The 14,888-nt window shown below is 37.7% G+C and overlaps 1 long non-coding RNA gene across 1 annotated transcript; it reads left to right on the forward strand.

Annotated features, from left to right (window-relative positions):
* The first annotated feature begins 439 nt into the window (after positions 1-439).
* Positions 440-5,656, forward strand: LOC130467886 (uncharacterized). The gene is made up of 5 exons (XR_008927869.1): positions 440-960; positions 2,256-2,627; positions 2,908-3,001; positions 3,090-3,149; positions 5,408-5,656. It is a non-coding gene; the product is annotated as an uncharacterized lncRNA (long non-coding RNA).
* The last annotated feature ends 9,232 nt before the right edge of the window (positions 5,657-14,888 follow it).

Below are 14,888 nucleotides of genomic sequence, written 5' to 3' on the forward strand. Positions count from 1 at the left end.
GGCGGATTATATGGGAGACCCGCCCCACATCCTCCCCAAATAGGCGGGGATGGGGGAAGGTTTGGTGGGTGATGGGACGGGGGTGGGTAAAGTCGTATCCGCCATGGGTGATGGGGCGGGTGTGGATTTTATGTTGGACCCGCCCCATTCCCGTCCGCCCCGCCCCATTTCATATTCGTCAACCTGACCCGGGTATATGGATTTAGTTATTGGAAACCTAGTAGAATTCTAACTCCGTTATTTCCACCCTATAAATATGTGGTTCATGATCACAATTTATAATGCAATTCAATAAGTATTCACATACATTAAGTTCAAGAGAGAATTTAATAATTTGCCTAAAATTAATAATCACTAGTAGAAAAAACCCCTGTTGCAGCCCCCTTGTTGCAGCGTACATGTATAAATACGCTTCAACAACCAGTCGGTCAACGCGGGTCAAACCCTTTAAAGGGTTATCGCAGCGTACATTTTAGTTGTTCGCAGCAAATGTGTTTGTTGCAGCGTACAAAATAAAAGCCCGCAGCAACAACCCGACTTTGTTGCAGCGTACATGTTATTGCCCGCTGCAACAAGTCCGCGTTTCAAAAAAATTTACTTTCCTATGCAACAAACCGCGCTCAAACGAGCGGGCTCAAACGTACGTTGTTCTTTCTCTGCTCCAAGATTTTTCCCTTAAACAAATATCCAAACAAACCGTCGAACTCAGCCGTCGAACTCAGCCCTGCGTCGCCGTCGAACTCAGCCCTACGTCGCCGTCGAACCCAAGCGTTGCTCAGCCCTGCGTCGCTGTCTTCGCCGGTGTGTGGTGTTCTAGCCTCATCTCCCCCATCCCGTTCAATTCTCGCGCGGCCTGTCACTGAAAGGTTATATTCTTGGTCGGCCGGGGGTTCAGCATTTCCCCGTCGCGTCGTGGTTCCGGTGGTTGCTCGGCGTCGTGGTTCCGGTGGTTTTGCTATGGTGTGTTCAATTTTTATTTTCGTTTTTTATTTTCGTTTTCAGATTAGGGTTCAATTTTAGTTTTTGATTTTCGTTTTGATTATTGTTTTTGATTTTCGTTTTTGATTTTCGTTTTGATTTTCGTTTTGATTTTCGTTTTTGATTTTTGTTTTGATTTTCGTTTTGATTTTCGTTTTGATTTTCGTTTAAGGGAAAAAGCTCTGAGCTTCTTAGTGTAATCCTTTTCTCTATCCTTCAATTTAATTACCATTATGTTTTATTATTAGGTTTAATTTAGGGTATTCCTAATATGATCGATTTCTGCTTCTATTTTTATAAATTTGCTTCAATTCATCATGTTGAATCGCATGTTTGACGCTCTAATTAAGCTAAAATCCATCTTGCTAATAATTTATGGTCTGTAAATATGACTATATTGGTTATTTGGGGATTACCCTTGAACATTTGTTTGCAATAGATGTTAGATGACCCTTTTTCTTGTTTTTTTTTTTTGGGATTAACCTAGAATTTTGTTTGTTTTGTCATAAACTATGCTCATTATGCAACATTAATCTGGAGACAAATGGGTTTTGTGAATACCAATTAGCTCACATTAGCTTTCGTTGTGTTTTCAATTGCATTCCGTTACTCTGTAGATTAATTGGTGTCAAGCTTCAAGCTTATGAAGTGATTTTTTAGCAGAAAACCTAAGGAATGTCATTGTGTAATTTTACGGTGTTGGTTGGTTGATTTCTTGTGGGTTTTTTGTACTTGTTCTACAATTGATTTGACGTTTTTAGGTTCCAAAGGCTCAGGTTTTTGAGAGGTTTGAGCTTGGGAATGGATATTTGGAGAATAATTTATGAGAGATTAAGAAAACAACAATCACCCTTCTAGCACGGTTCTGTGGTGAATAATAGGGTGAAAGGAGGCAGGTGCCATGTGTTATTTTATTCTTCTAGCCTTTGTTTTCAGGAAATAAACCACCAGGAGTTCAGGTCTAATCTCAGGCCTTAAGGAACATTTTGATATGTCGGTGATCAATGTATTTTACTCCGTACTTGTTACCTTTTTGTAATGTTCTTCGTAGGATATCTGTGTTTTTCTGTAATGTTCTTCGTGATAGCAGTTGTTCTCATAGAGTGATAAATACTGATAAAGATGCGAGTGTCCAGTTTCTTGCTTTATTCAGCATATCAGCTTCCTCTCCAACTTTTTTTCTTGTTCATACAAAAAGGGATAGCAGAAGTGAAATTGTATATGCATGCTCATTTGGCTGGTTTCTTGAATCAACACATTGCTGTATGTTGATGCAGGTCCAAGACGAGCTTGTTTCTTCCATTAAAGATGCAGCGGAAGGACTTTTTCACCTAAAACGTGCCCGGCTGTTACGTGAAGTTGATTCAGCTGTGCAGGACTCTATATATTCCCATAAAGACGCTGCGGTCGAGCTTATAAATCCAGCAAAGTTGGGTGGTTCCCAACTTCCGTGCGAAGACTTAGAGGTAGAACCATTAGATTCTACTAATGTTGAGGCAGAAATATTGGGAGACCCAAGTTATTTTATTGGATCAAAATGTAGATTCCGCCACACCGATGGGCGTTGGTATAATGGTCAAATTGTTCAGTTGGATGGTTCTTCTTCCGCCAGAGTTTCTTTCCTCAATCCAACGTCAGAGAAGATGATGGTGAGTTCCTTGTAATCTAAAGCTGGCCCCTGTTGTTATACTCCCCACCACCACAACATTATAGTTACTCAATACTTTGTAGGTCTGTATTTGTTGTTTTGTACTTGCTTGTCTTATTATAGCTATATATAGGTAATGGCAGAGTATTTAAATAAGATGCCTTGTAGGAGGTGCTGTCATTCTTTGGCAAGATGGTTTTTATCTGTTTGTTCTTCCTCGAAGTGGAAGGAAACCCTATCTGTGGTTTGAAACTTAAAGTAGTATTATTGTTCTGCTTTAGCAAAATGTAGACCCCTGAGTTCAAGCTAGTGGGGATAGGGCAGAAGCAATGTCATTATCATTCGAGTGACAGATCGAAGGAGACTGATCATAAGGTTAGAAGTTGTTCACTCTTCTCTTTTCATGCTATTTGACATCTTGTAGCTTCATTTTTGTAACATCTTTAAAGATTTATTATTATAGACTCTACGAAGGCTTGCTCAGAACTGTGAGGCAGCAAGGAAAAGCCGGTTGAGGAAAAAAGTAAGACATCTAATTTTGTTTCTTGCATGTACTTTGGTGTTGGTTAATTATTTAATTTGTTTTCTCATTTAATTAATTAATGGAATTAGCTGAAGAAGGATTCCATGTGGGGAAAAAATAAGTCATAAAGCTAATATGAAAATCGGCTAAGTTTCTACTTGTTTTTATTTTTTGGTCTTTAACATGCTCTTGTATTATCTTTCTTTTTCTTTCCCTCCCTTTTTCTTTTTTGGAAATAGGCATAGGTTGTTCTTGGATTTGGGTGGAAATAGGCATATGATTAGTTGTAACTTTCCAAGACTCAATCCAATCTATTTATGTACATTTGAGACTTGTTTGGCTATATAGGTCATATTTAGGCTAAAATGACATTTTCGCTCCCAACTTTGAACTAATGAACCTAAGAACTCATTTCAAACTTACTACATGATTTATATGATTAGCTTTAACTTTCCAAGACTCAATCCAATCTATTTATGCACATTTGAGACTTGTTTGGCCATTATAGGTCATAATTAGGCTAAAATGACATTTTTCGCTCCCAACTTTGAACTAACGAACCTAATGACTCATTTTATTCTTATTACATGATTAATATGCATAATATTAACTTTATAAAACTCATTCTAATCTATGTATGCACATTTGAGACTTTGGTCGTTATAGGTCATAGTTAGGCTAAAATAAGTCATTTTCGCTCCCAATTCATAACTAGATAACCTAAGGATTCATTTCAAACTTATTACATGATTAATATGATTAGTTTTAAATTTCCAACACTCGTTCCAATCTATCTCTGCACATTCGAGACTTCTTTTTCCGTTATAGGTCATATATAGGCTAAAATGTCACTAACGAACCTAAGGACTCATTTTAAACTTACTAAATGTTTTATATGCTTAGTTTTGACTTTCTAGAACTCATTCCAATCCATTTACGCATATTTAAGGCTCATTGTGTCGTTATAGGTCATATTTAGGCTAAAGTGCCATTTTCGCTCCCAACTTTGAACTTAAGAACCTAATGACTCATTTTAAACTTATTATATGATTAATATGTTTAGTTTTAAGTTTCTAAGACTTATTCTAATCTGTTTATGCACATTTAATGCTTGTTTGATAGTTATAGGTCATATTTAGGCTAAAATGAGGCATTTTCGCTCATAACTTTAAAATAAAGAACATAAGCACTCATTTTTAACTTAATACATGTTTAATATGCATAATTATAACTTTATAAGACTCGTTCCAATCTATTTATGCACCTTTAAGGCTCATTAGGTCGTTGTAGGTCATATTTAGGCTAAAATGACATTTTCGCTCCCAACTATGAACCAAAGAACCTAAGGACTCATTTTAAACTTACTAAATGTTTTATATGCTTATTTTTAACTTTCTAGTACTCATTCCAATCCATTTATGCACATTTAAGGCTCATTGTGTCGTTATAGGTCATATTTAGGCTAAAATGACATTTTCGCTCCCAACTTTGAACTTAAGAACCTAATGACTCATTTTAAACTTATTATATGATAAATATGCTTAGTTTAAGTTTCTAAGACTTATTCTAATATGTTTATGCACATTTAATGCTTGTTTGATAGTTATAGGTCATATTTAGGCTAAAATGAGGCATTTTCGCTCCTAACTTTAAAATAAAGAACCTAAGCACGCATTTTAAACTTAATACATGTTTAATATGCATAATTTTAACTTTATAAGACTCGTTCCATTCCATTTATGCATATTTAAGGCTCATTGTGTCGTTTTAGGTCATATTTAGGCTAAAATGACATTTTCGCTCCCAACTTTGAACTTAAGAACCTAAGGACTCATTTTTAAATTATTATATGATTAATAAGCTTAGTTTTGAGTTTCTAGCACTTATTCTAATCTACTTATACCCATTTAATGCTTGTTTGATCGTTATAGGTCATATCTAGGCTAAAATAAGGCATTTTCGCTCCCAACTTTAAAATAAAGAACCTAAGGACTCATTTAAAACTTATTACATGTTTAATATGCATAATTTTAACGATCTAAGACTCGTTCCAATCTATTTATGCACCTATAGACTCATTGGGTCGTTATAGGTCATATTTAGGCTAAAATGACATTTTCGCTCCCAACTTTGAACTAAAGAACCTAAGGACTCATTTTAGACTATTAGGACATTGTCATTAGTTTCTTGAATGTTAAAATGTGATATTTAATTTGTATTTAATCTAATGTTTAATTTAAATTTCTGTTTTTGTAAAGGTCTACACTCCGAGGATTGCGCCTTATGCGAGGAATTTGATGTGGTTCGTGAGCAATGGGCTAAGTTTTTTACCAACAAGTATTTATTATTGGCTTTAGCGCGCTTGATCGAGTTGGTTTAGTTGTTATAGAATAAATTTTATATTAAAATGTATGTTTATGTTGAAATTGGAACATATATTTAAATGTAATATGTGCACTTTGGTTTTGGGATATATAGTATACAAAACTCCAGTTGTTGTTTTTATATTTGTTATACAGGTTGCGTTATTCTATTATTGTTTTGACAGGTTTCTATATTTAGTGCAAGGCACTCTAGGTATCCCTAAACAAAATTAGAATTTTCCCGCCAAAAGTGCTTTTTTGCAGCGTACATATATGTTGTACGCTGCAACAAGGGAAAAAAATTTCGCAAAAATTCAGACTTGTTGCAGCGTACAAATAAATGTACGCTGCAAAAAATTGAGTAATTCAGACTTGTTGCAGCGTACAAATAAATGTACGCTGCAAAAAGTTGGGTCTGTTGCAGCGGGCTTTTATATGTACGCTGCAACAAGTCCAAAATTTTGCCAATTTTTTGGCACTTGTTGCAGCGTACATCTAAAAGCCCGCTGCAACAAATCACTTTTTGCAGCGAACATGTACGCTGCAACAAGTTCAGACTTGTTGCAGGCCCCCCAGTTGCAGCATACGATGTACGCTGCAACAGGGGTCTAAAAGCCCGCTGCAATAAGGGTTTTTTCTACTAGTGAATAAGCTTTCCGAGTGCACATAAAACCTTAGATAATATTCTAGTTAATTGAATCTGAGGCGGATCCGAACGTGCTGTGGACTAACTATGGAGGGGCGACATTTGGAGTCCTAAACTTGTTCTTGTTCGGTTCGGGAGCATCTAGGGAAGGCACGCATCACATTGTATGTATCCTAATTATGCTAATTGACTATGTGACAATTAATTTTGATTCCTGCTTTATGGTTTTTCCGCATGAAATATATTGTTTATATTTGTCATAACCTAACAATGAACCCTAATGATAACATCATAGGATTTTGGATTTAGAAAGGCATAAGAGTAGAAAACATTATAGGTTTAAGTAGGGATCCGGAATTACCTAGTTAGGATTGGGTTGGATTTCCGATTAGTGCTCCCAATTGTTTAAATACTTGAAATTGTATAGTAATTTGTAGTTTAGAATTGGATTTTGTATTTTGATTTTGAGAGCAAATTTTGAAATTACGATGCTGTGTTTATGATTTTCTGCCCCAAATGCTTAGGAAATGAGGGCTTAAATAGAGAATTAGCCGGCTAAAATCCAAAAGCCATCTGCGCCGGCGCAGGGCCCTACGCCTGGCACAGGTGACGTGGATCAGAATCCGCCAAAGCAAGGACGATGATGTCGTCCTTTCCTTTGTCTCTTATGGATGTACCTTTGTACGAATTGTACGAAGTAGGCACGTCGTGAATTCTTAAGGATTAAGGCTTGATTTGCGTCTAAAAACAAGTCGTTTCGAATTTGAAATTGTGTTTGGACTCGGTTTTACGGGACGGGGGCCGACATGCTCGATTTTGTGGGTCGGCGCCCAAATTTGGATTGCTTAGTGTCATTTTGACTGGAAAAGGCCTTGTAAATCCAATGGATAGGTCCATTGGGTGAGATTATGTTGGGATTTTGAAATTGATTTTCGGAAATTGAATTTTGTATCGAGTTTCGTAATGGGAACGATCTCGGGAATTGGACTTTGGATTTTTGACTTTGGAATATATTTTAGCAATGGGACTTCCGCACGGAGTTGCACCAACCACCTAGAAAGGATAATAGTATCGTCATCATTTCATTAGGGGAGACACGATTTAGGTGTCTACAGGCCTGTTCTGGAAATTGCGCTGATTGGCATTGCATTTGAAGTTGCTTGATTTCGGATCTTGAGGAGCCTCTAGAGCGTTGACCTCATGGACCTTGTGTGTCGCCTCGGCCTTCTTGCCTTTCCACTTTTCATCTTGTGGAACCGGTGTCGAGGGTGCTTTCATGAGGTCATCTTCTATGTCGACCCCGATATCATATGTTCTCTTTAAACTCTCTAGGCCCAGATATTTCATATGAGTGTTGTGCTTTGGTAAGAGGCCGGCAATGAATATCTTGACTAGTTCTCTTTCGAACGGTCGAGTCACCATTTGGGAGGCCATCTCTCTCCATCGGTTGAGGTAATTGGTGAAGTCTTCTTGGTGCCCTTGCCTAAGCACCTCCAACTCTCAAGAGTCGTTTGCAGTTTTATATTTGGTTGGTATTGCTCCATGAATGCTTGACCTACCGCATCCCTAGTACTGGTTTGATGATCCTTGAGAGAATTGTACCATTTTTTACAGACCGGTTGCAAAGGCATAGGGAACACTATGGCGTATAAATCAGGGTCAACCCCCTTGATAGCCATGGTGGCTCTGAAATTCTTGAGATGGTACTTAGGATTGTTTGTTGATTTGAACTTTGGGATGTCATCATCAGAGAATTTATCGGGTAAATTGGCCTTCCCCTTAAGTTCATCCTCCACTGAGGTGTCGAAGTAATTCTCCCGGTTGGTTACTTTGTTGACCATGCTCTCAATTTTCTTGGTAAGATTGACCGGGGTTGAAGTTTGCTCCACTACACCCAAACAGTTACTCACATTTTCCAAATTGGTGTTGAGGTTGGCTACGAAATCCATGAGCTGGGTAATCTGATCAGCAGTTGCCATTGGTTCTTGAATTGTTGTTGGAAAGGGGTTTTTAGTTTGATTAGTTGAAGGCGGACTTGCTGCTTGTTCGATATCGGATATAAGAGAGGCTAGGATTGATGGAGCTCTCTTCAGTCTCTCTCCTTTACGACGAACCTGATATGTGTGTTTTATATAGAGTTTTACCCCCGTCCCTTAGTACTTTTATGCATCAAATGAGCTCTTAGGAGCCGTTTTTAGTACTAATCTGTGTTATTAAGTGTGCCTTAAGTTTCAGGATTGATTAGTGAGAAATTGGTCCTTTTAGACCCGTTTCATGATGATTTAGGCCACTATACGAGCCCGAGGAAGTTCGGGACAACTAGCGTCGACTTTCGGGAGCCTTAGATGCTTACGGTTGAGCCCCGGGAGTTAGACTCGGTGATATGGGTGAAGGATGATGACTTTTGCAAATCGCCCTTTGAGCTGAGGGCAAAGTGAGAAGATCGGGCGAAATAAAAGAGCCTGGAATTCGTCAACGCGCCCTCGATCGGGCGGGCTTCGCCCGGTCCGGATCGGGCGGTCATTCTGGAGCTGCTGTGAGCTTTTCGCGAACCGCCCGATCGGGCGGAGTTCGGCCCGATCGTTCCGACTATCGAGCATTTCACCCGATCGGGCGAAGCGCCGCCCGATCGGGCGACGCCAACCCCTGCTGCTTATGCACGTGTTTTCTTTTCGTTTTTTGGCTTGTATTTTGGGCAAACTATAAATACTATCCCTTTTATTTTTAGTAGACATCTTTCATTCTAGTATTAATCACTTAGTTTATTTTCCTAAGCTTAGTTATTCTCTCTAAATTTGTTCAAACACTTAGTTTTATTTCCAATCAAAAATTCAAGCTTTCTTATTCTATTGTTCTTCAATTAGGTATTGCTTCTTACTTTAATTTATTGTTTTGCTTTAATCATGTCTTCAATCATATTAATTGCTTTGTTTATTGGTAATATGAGTGAGTAGTTTAATTTCTAGGGTTTGGGGATCCATGAATAATTATGAAGGGATAACTGAACATTGTTGATTGTTGGTATTGTAATTGATTCCTATTGATTGGTTTATTCTACTATGCGATTAGATTTGCGCAGGTTTAATTGTGATAGTCTAGAAATATCAAGTTAAGATTCGAGAGATGCAATTTGATGTTTAGGCTTGTGTCAATAGGTGGAATTAGGATTAATACGTAGCGAGAGTCTGTTAATTCTAAGTCTATAATTAGTATCGATTCGAGAGAGCATGCTAGTCTAATTAATTGTTTTATTGATTATTGTCGATTGATTATCATCCTGGATTGCTATTTGTTGGTGAACATATGCCCTAGATCCTTTAATATCTGAATTCTTAATTGTTTAATTATCGCCGTAGTCTTAGTATACAAACCAACCAACTCTTGTTTCCCAATAGTCTAGATTAGTTGATTAGTAGTAGAAAGAACACTGTTTCCCTGTGGATTCGATCCTGACTTCCCTTGCTACCTAGCTAGTGGACTTAGGTTTATTTTTGATAAGGTGATACGACTTTAGCCTGTCAGAACCCACGAGACCCTTTGATTCCTTCACATGACACGACACGACTTTAGAACTTGGACTTCCCTACACATGATATGATATGCATGCGGATGAATAAGACCTAGACCGACTCTAGGTGCCACTCCGAAGATTTGAGGTATTGGATATTGTACTTGTATTGGGATTTGCAACCCATGGGAAATATTTCAAAAGAGTTTCAACCTATTGAATTATTGTGGTTTGCAACCCGTTGGAAATATTTGTATAGGAGCTTCATTCTTTTGTATTGAGTGAAGACTACCTAGGAGTTTTTGAAATGTTCAGGAGGGAGTTTCAACCCGATATTAGAACTTGGACTATTTTAGGGGATTTTCAACCCGATATTAGAACTTGAACTATATTAGTGTATTTTCAACCCGATATTAGAACTTGAACTATTTTAGGGGGATTTCAACCCGACAATATGACTTGGAATATTTTAGGGGGATTTCAACCCAACATTAGGACTTGGAATATTTTAGGGGGATTTCAGGAAATTGAATTTGGATTATTTTTAGGGGTTTTCAACCCATTGGAAATGTTCTTGGAATTTGTATGGGGCTTATAATATTTCTAGGGATTTTCAACCCATGAAGAATTGGATTTTGTACTATTTCTAGGGATTTTCAACCCGTTGGAAATGTCCTTGGATTTTGTATTATTTCAAGGGATTCTCGACCCATTGGAAATGTCCTTGGATTTTGTATTATTTCTAGGGATTTTCAACCCATTGGAAATTGAACTTGTAATTATTTCAAGGGATTTTCAACCCGTGAAGAGTTTTTTTTTTTGGATTTGTATTATTTCTAGGAATTTTCAACCCATTGGAATTATATTTGGAATTTGTATTCGAGAGTAAAGAAGGGCAAATATCTTTGTAATTCGAAATTATAGTTGAAATTTTGAGTTTGGTTTGACACTTGAATTTGGACTTCGAAAAGGGAAGCATAGAAGATGAGACCTTGAAGATTTGAACATGAAATTTGAAGGTTTAGGAATTTTTGAATTTTAAAATCCGGTATCATGCCGCCATGGGCTTAGGTCATTTGATTTTGGGATTGGAACGTGATTTTTGAATTTGGAATTTGAAATTTGAAAATTCGGCATTACACTATCATGGATGTAGACATTTGAACATTGGATTTTGAATATAGGACTTGGACTTGAAAGTTTGATTTGAAAATCCGGCATTATAAAGCCGTTGGATTGAAATTTGGATTTGGAAATTCGACTCGAAAATCCGGCATTATAACATCGTTGGATTGGAATGTTGAAGTTTGGAATTTTGACTCGAAAATCCGGCTTTATAACACCGTTGGATTGGAATTTTAAAATTGGCATTTGTGCGTGAGGCGTATTTAGGGATTTTGAATCATATGGAGTGGCACTCCTAGAAGACCCTAAATCGACGATTTTGGATGCATGAGGTTTGAATGATGCTCATAGGGGTTGGGTTTCCTAGTCGGAGGCTAATGGTTTTTGCAAAGCTAGAACTCGGGGTTAGCCATTCACGCGTGCAAAGACGCCCACACAATGCACATATAGCACGTTGTCACACTAACATGAATATGAATGCGACATGCAAAGTTCTCAACCTAAGGTCGGTCTAAGTTTTGTATGATGCAAGTGGTGACTTAGGAGGCAAAAGGGTCCTTGACTGGGAGGCGGGTCCGACAACAAGGCACCTCCACCCAAGGGGCGTGTATGTTGGCAGACGACCTCCATGAAAGATGTCAGGAACATCAAACAAATCTCAAGGTTCGGTGGGCTAGGAAGTGGTCAACCACTTTGGTCAGGAACCGTATGGAGAGTGACCACTCCTTTACCCCCGGGCCTAGCCCGAATGTAGATCACATTCATATGGGCGAAGGTAGAATTTCATTTTGCACAAATAGTATTTTCGAAAACATGCATGAGATGCCTAGAATCACAATTGTATTTGAATTTTGTATTTGAAAAGCCTACATTTCAGCATTCGTTCTCGAAGTTTAGGAGCGCTCTTTCGAAGTTCAGTACTTGAGCTAAACTCACATTCGAATTGTTGGGCAGAATGGGCAAACAACCACTAGAAGCCACTGCGCCTAGAGCAGACAGCAGTGCCAGCCGCTTGTGTAGCGCCCAACACCTCTACCTGCGCCCAGCGCTTGAGCGTAGCAGTGGCCGTTTGCTCGAAACTTGCTTAATGTCCGAATTTGAAGTTTAGGACTCCCCAGTGGAATCGCCAGATTGTAGGGGTTTTTTTTTTGTATCTCTTGTACCTCATTGCTCTTTGTAGTGGTATTTTTCGTATTTCGTATAGTTTATATACTTGAATTTTGTATGTAAGTTATGCGAGCTTGATGAGTCTTGTTTAAGACTCACCAAAGTCCCTAACTTGTTCAATTTTTCAAGTGTGTGATCAACTAGATTTGACTTGATCTTCTCAATCCCACCCCTAAAAGGGGAGCCAAATTCTAGGTTCACACAAGTGATGTAATTGAATTTTGAACTAAGAAAAATCAAAGCCCAAAATATATGAAAGTGCGCAAAATACCCCTACGACTTTCAAATATTGAACTTTGACAGAGTCTCCACCAAACAATATTAAGGGTCCCGTTTGGAAGGACCAGAGTTTACTCTTTTGGACAAGGCATTGAATCTTGAAACCGAACGGGTGAGATTCGGTTACGGGAATGAAGTGCTTATTTTGGTAGGCTTTAGAAACACATTCAAACACAAGACAAAGATCGTTTTGAGAAATCCTAATCATGGCACTAGGTTGGTTGAATCATGCGTTTTAGAACATTGTATTTGCTACTTGTACGTGGTCACTTTGCTTTAAAGTTGATTTAAATAACCTAAGGTCGGTTTGTCCAAAAATTATCTTTGTTAAGCGTGATGTAACCTTTTGTGTATTGTTGTTAGACCTGATCAAACAGCGGGCCGGGCCGGGTCGCAACAGTTTTTCAATCCCATTTCAGCGAGCCTGGCTGGGCCAGACAGCGGGCCAAAATAGTCTGCCCAAAGCCCACCTTAGTTGGGTTGTACGGGCTGTTCGGGCCTACTAGTTTTTAATATAGTTCAATTTTTTTTCCTGTGGTGCATACTAATTATGTAACTCCCTTGAATCATTATAAAACAATAAAGTAGATTTATACTCCAACATACTTAAATTTTAATTAAGAAAATCATAAAGTCATAAACAAACAAGAAATATAAACTTAGAAAGTTGTGTTGTTACATCTCGTCATCTCCCAATTAAGCCGAAAAGGGAGGAACACAAAGTACAAAACAAGTAAACAAACCAATACAAGTCTTGGCAAAGTTCAAGTCCATTAAGGAGATACAAAAATACAAATTAGAAATAAACCACATCATTAACCAACTATTTGGCAATCTTCATCATTAGATCCTTCTTCATCCTTAGAGTCATCTTCATCTTGTGGCGGCGAAAATATGTTTGATCGACCTTTAACACAATAAAATAGAATATTAAATTAACTAAAAATACAAGTATTCAAGTATATGTGTGAATGAAGTGAAAATGAGATATAAGGCTATGAGCTCACCTAAAGAGAAACCTTTAGCAGGAAGCCAATCCTCATAAGAGATTTAATTGTCATTGATGTAAGAGAAGCCCTCCAAGGATTAATCACTTACCCATACTAAAAGCGGACTCGGATGGAACGGAAGATATAGGAATAGCTAAAATATCACGAGCCAATGCCGCAAGTTGTGGATGTCGAGGTGCACCATTACTTTTCCACCACACCAACACATAAATTTTAGAATTGTGATCAACATTTTTTTCTTCCAAGTAAAGATCAAGTTGAGTTTTATCTGAGACATTTTATTGTTGACTACTCACCCAAGTGTCATAGTTTGCCATCCTATCACTACCCTTAGAAAGTGTAGCTTGAATTAATGTTACTTCATTAACCTCATCACTATCACCAAGACCCCCTCCATTCGCATCCCTATACTACTTAAGCAAATTGCACAAAGCGGTTCTTACCTCCTCCACTTTCCTTGTAGCATGTACTTCTCCATAAAGTGTAGTGTAACAATACTCAACAAACTTAAGCTTAAACCTCGGGTCCAAAACACAAGCACAAGACAACAACAAATGATATTCAGACCAATACTTGTCAAACTTTTTTTGCATTTCTCTTACCGTATCATCTAAAAATGAATGTGGCCCACTTACAGCTTCAAGTAACATGCATTGAATATCCCAAGCACCCTTAAAATAAATATTTGCAGTTGGAGTATTATAAGATGAGAAATCATTTGTGACATCATAAAAGACCTTCAATAACTCATGAATCACCGACACCTTTTTCCACTCATCATCATCAAGAAGATACATCTTTATTTCAATATCCTTTTCCACTTCATGATCAATGGCCGGACTAAAATAAAGAGACGCTCAAGCATCAAGTAAGTTGAGTTCCACCTAACACAACAATCACCTCTAATTCTTTTCTTAACATTCAAGTGATAAGTTTGTTGAGAAATTTCATAGAACTTCTTCTTCTTTAGAATAGAGTATCTAAATGCTTACCAATTTCTCTAATCTTATTCACAACATTATCAATGAGCTTAAGACCAACTTACACAACCAAGTTTATGATATGACAACAACAATGAATTTGAAAAAATCACCAGAAAACAAAAGCTCCTTTCCATTGCTCACAAGTTGTCTCTTAATTTGGCTACTCATTGTATTATTGTAGGTTGCATTATCCAATGTAAATGATCCTACCTTTCCATCAATTTTCCATTTAGCCAAACAAAGGGACACATCCTTTGCAATACTAACCCCATCCAAAGGAGGAGTCAATGCCCCAAATCTAATAATTCTCTTTTGCAACTTCCAATTACTATCAATCCAATGGGAAGTTATACAAATATACTCATCTTGTGTACTATCATTTCTCCAATTATCAGAAGTGAAACTAATCCTACCAGGTGCATTTTGCATGTCAAATTCAACTATTTTTCTCTCTTCATCATAATGCTTTAATGCATCCCTCCTAAGTGGATGCCTACTCAAGACTTTATAGGTGGGACAAGCAACAGCAAACATGTTTTTAAAACCAGGTTCTTCAACCACTGAAAAAGAATAAGCTCTAGCAACAACAAACATACAAATGGCTTTCCTAACAGCTTCTGGATCAATTTTATGATGTTTTAAGGTCATTGATTGTCCT

Source organism: Spinacia oleracea, chromosome 2 (genome assembly GCF_020520425.1).
Source record: "Spinacia oleracea cultivar Varoflay chromosome 2, BTI_SOV_V1, whole genome shotgun sequence".
Taxonomy (NCBI): Eukaryota; Viridiplantae; Streptophyta; class Magnoliopsida; order Caryophyllales; family Amaranthaceae; genus Spinacia; species Spinacia oleracea.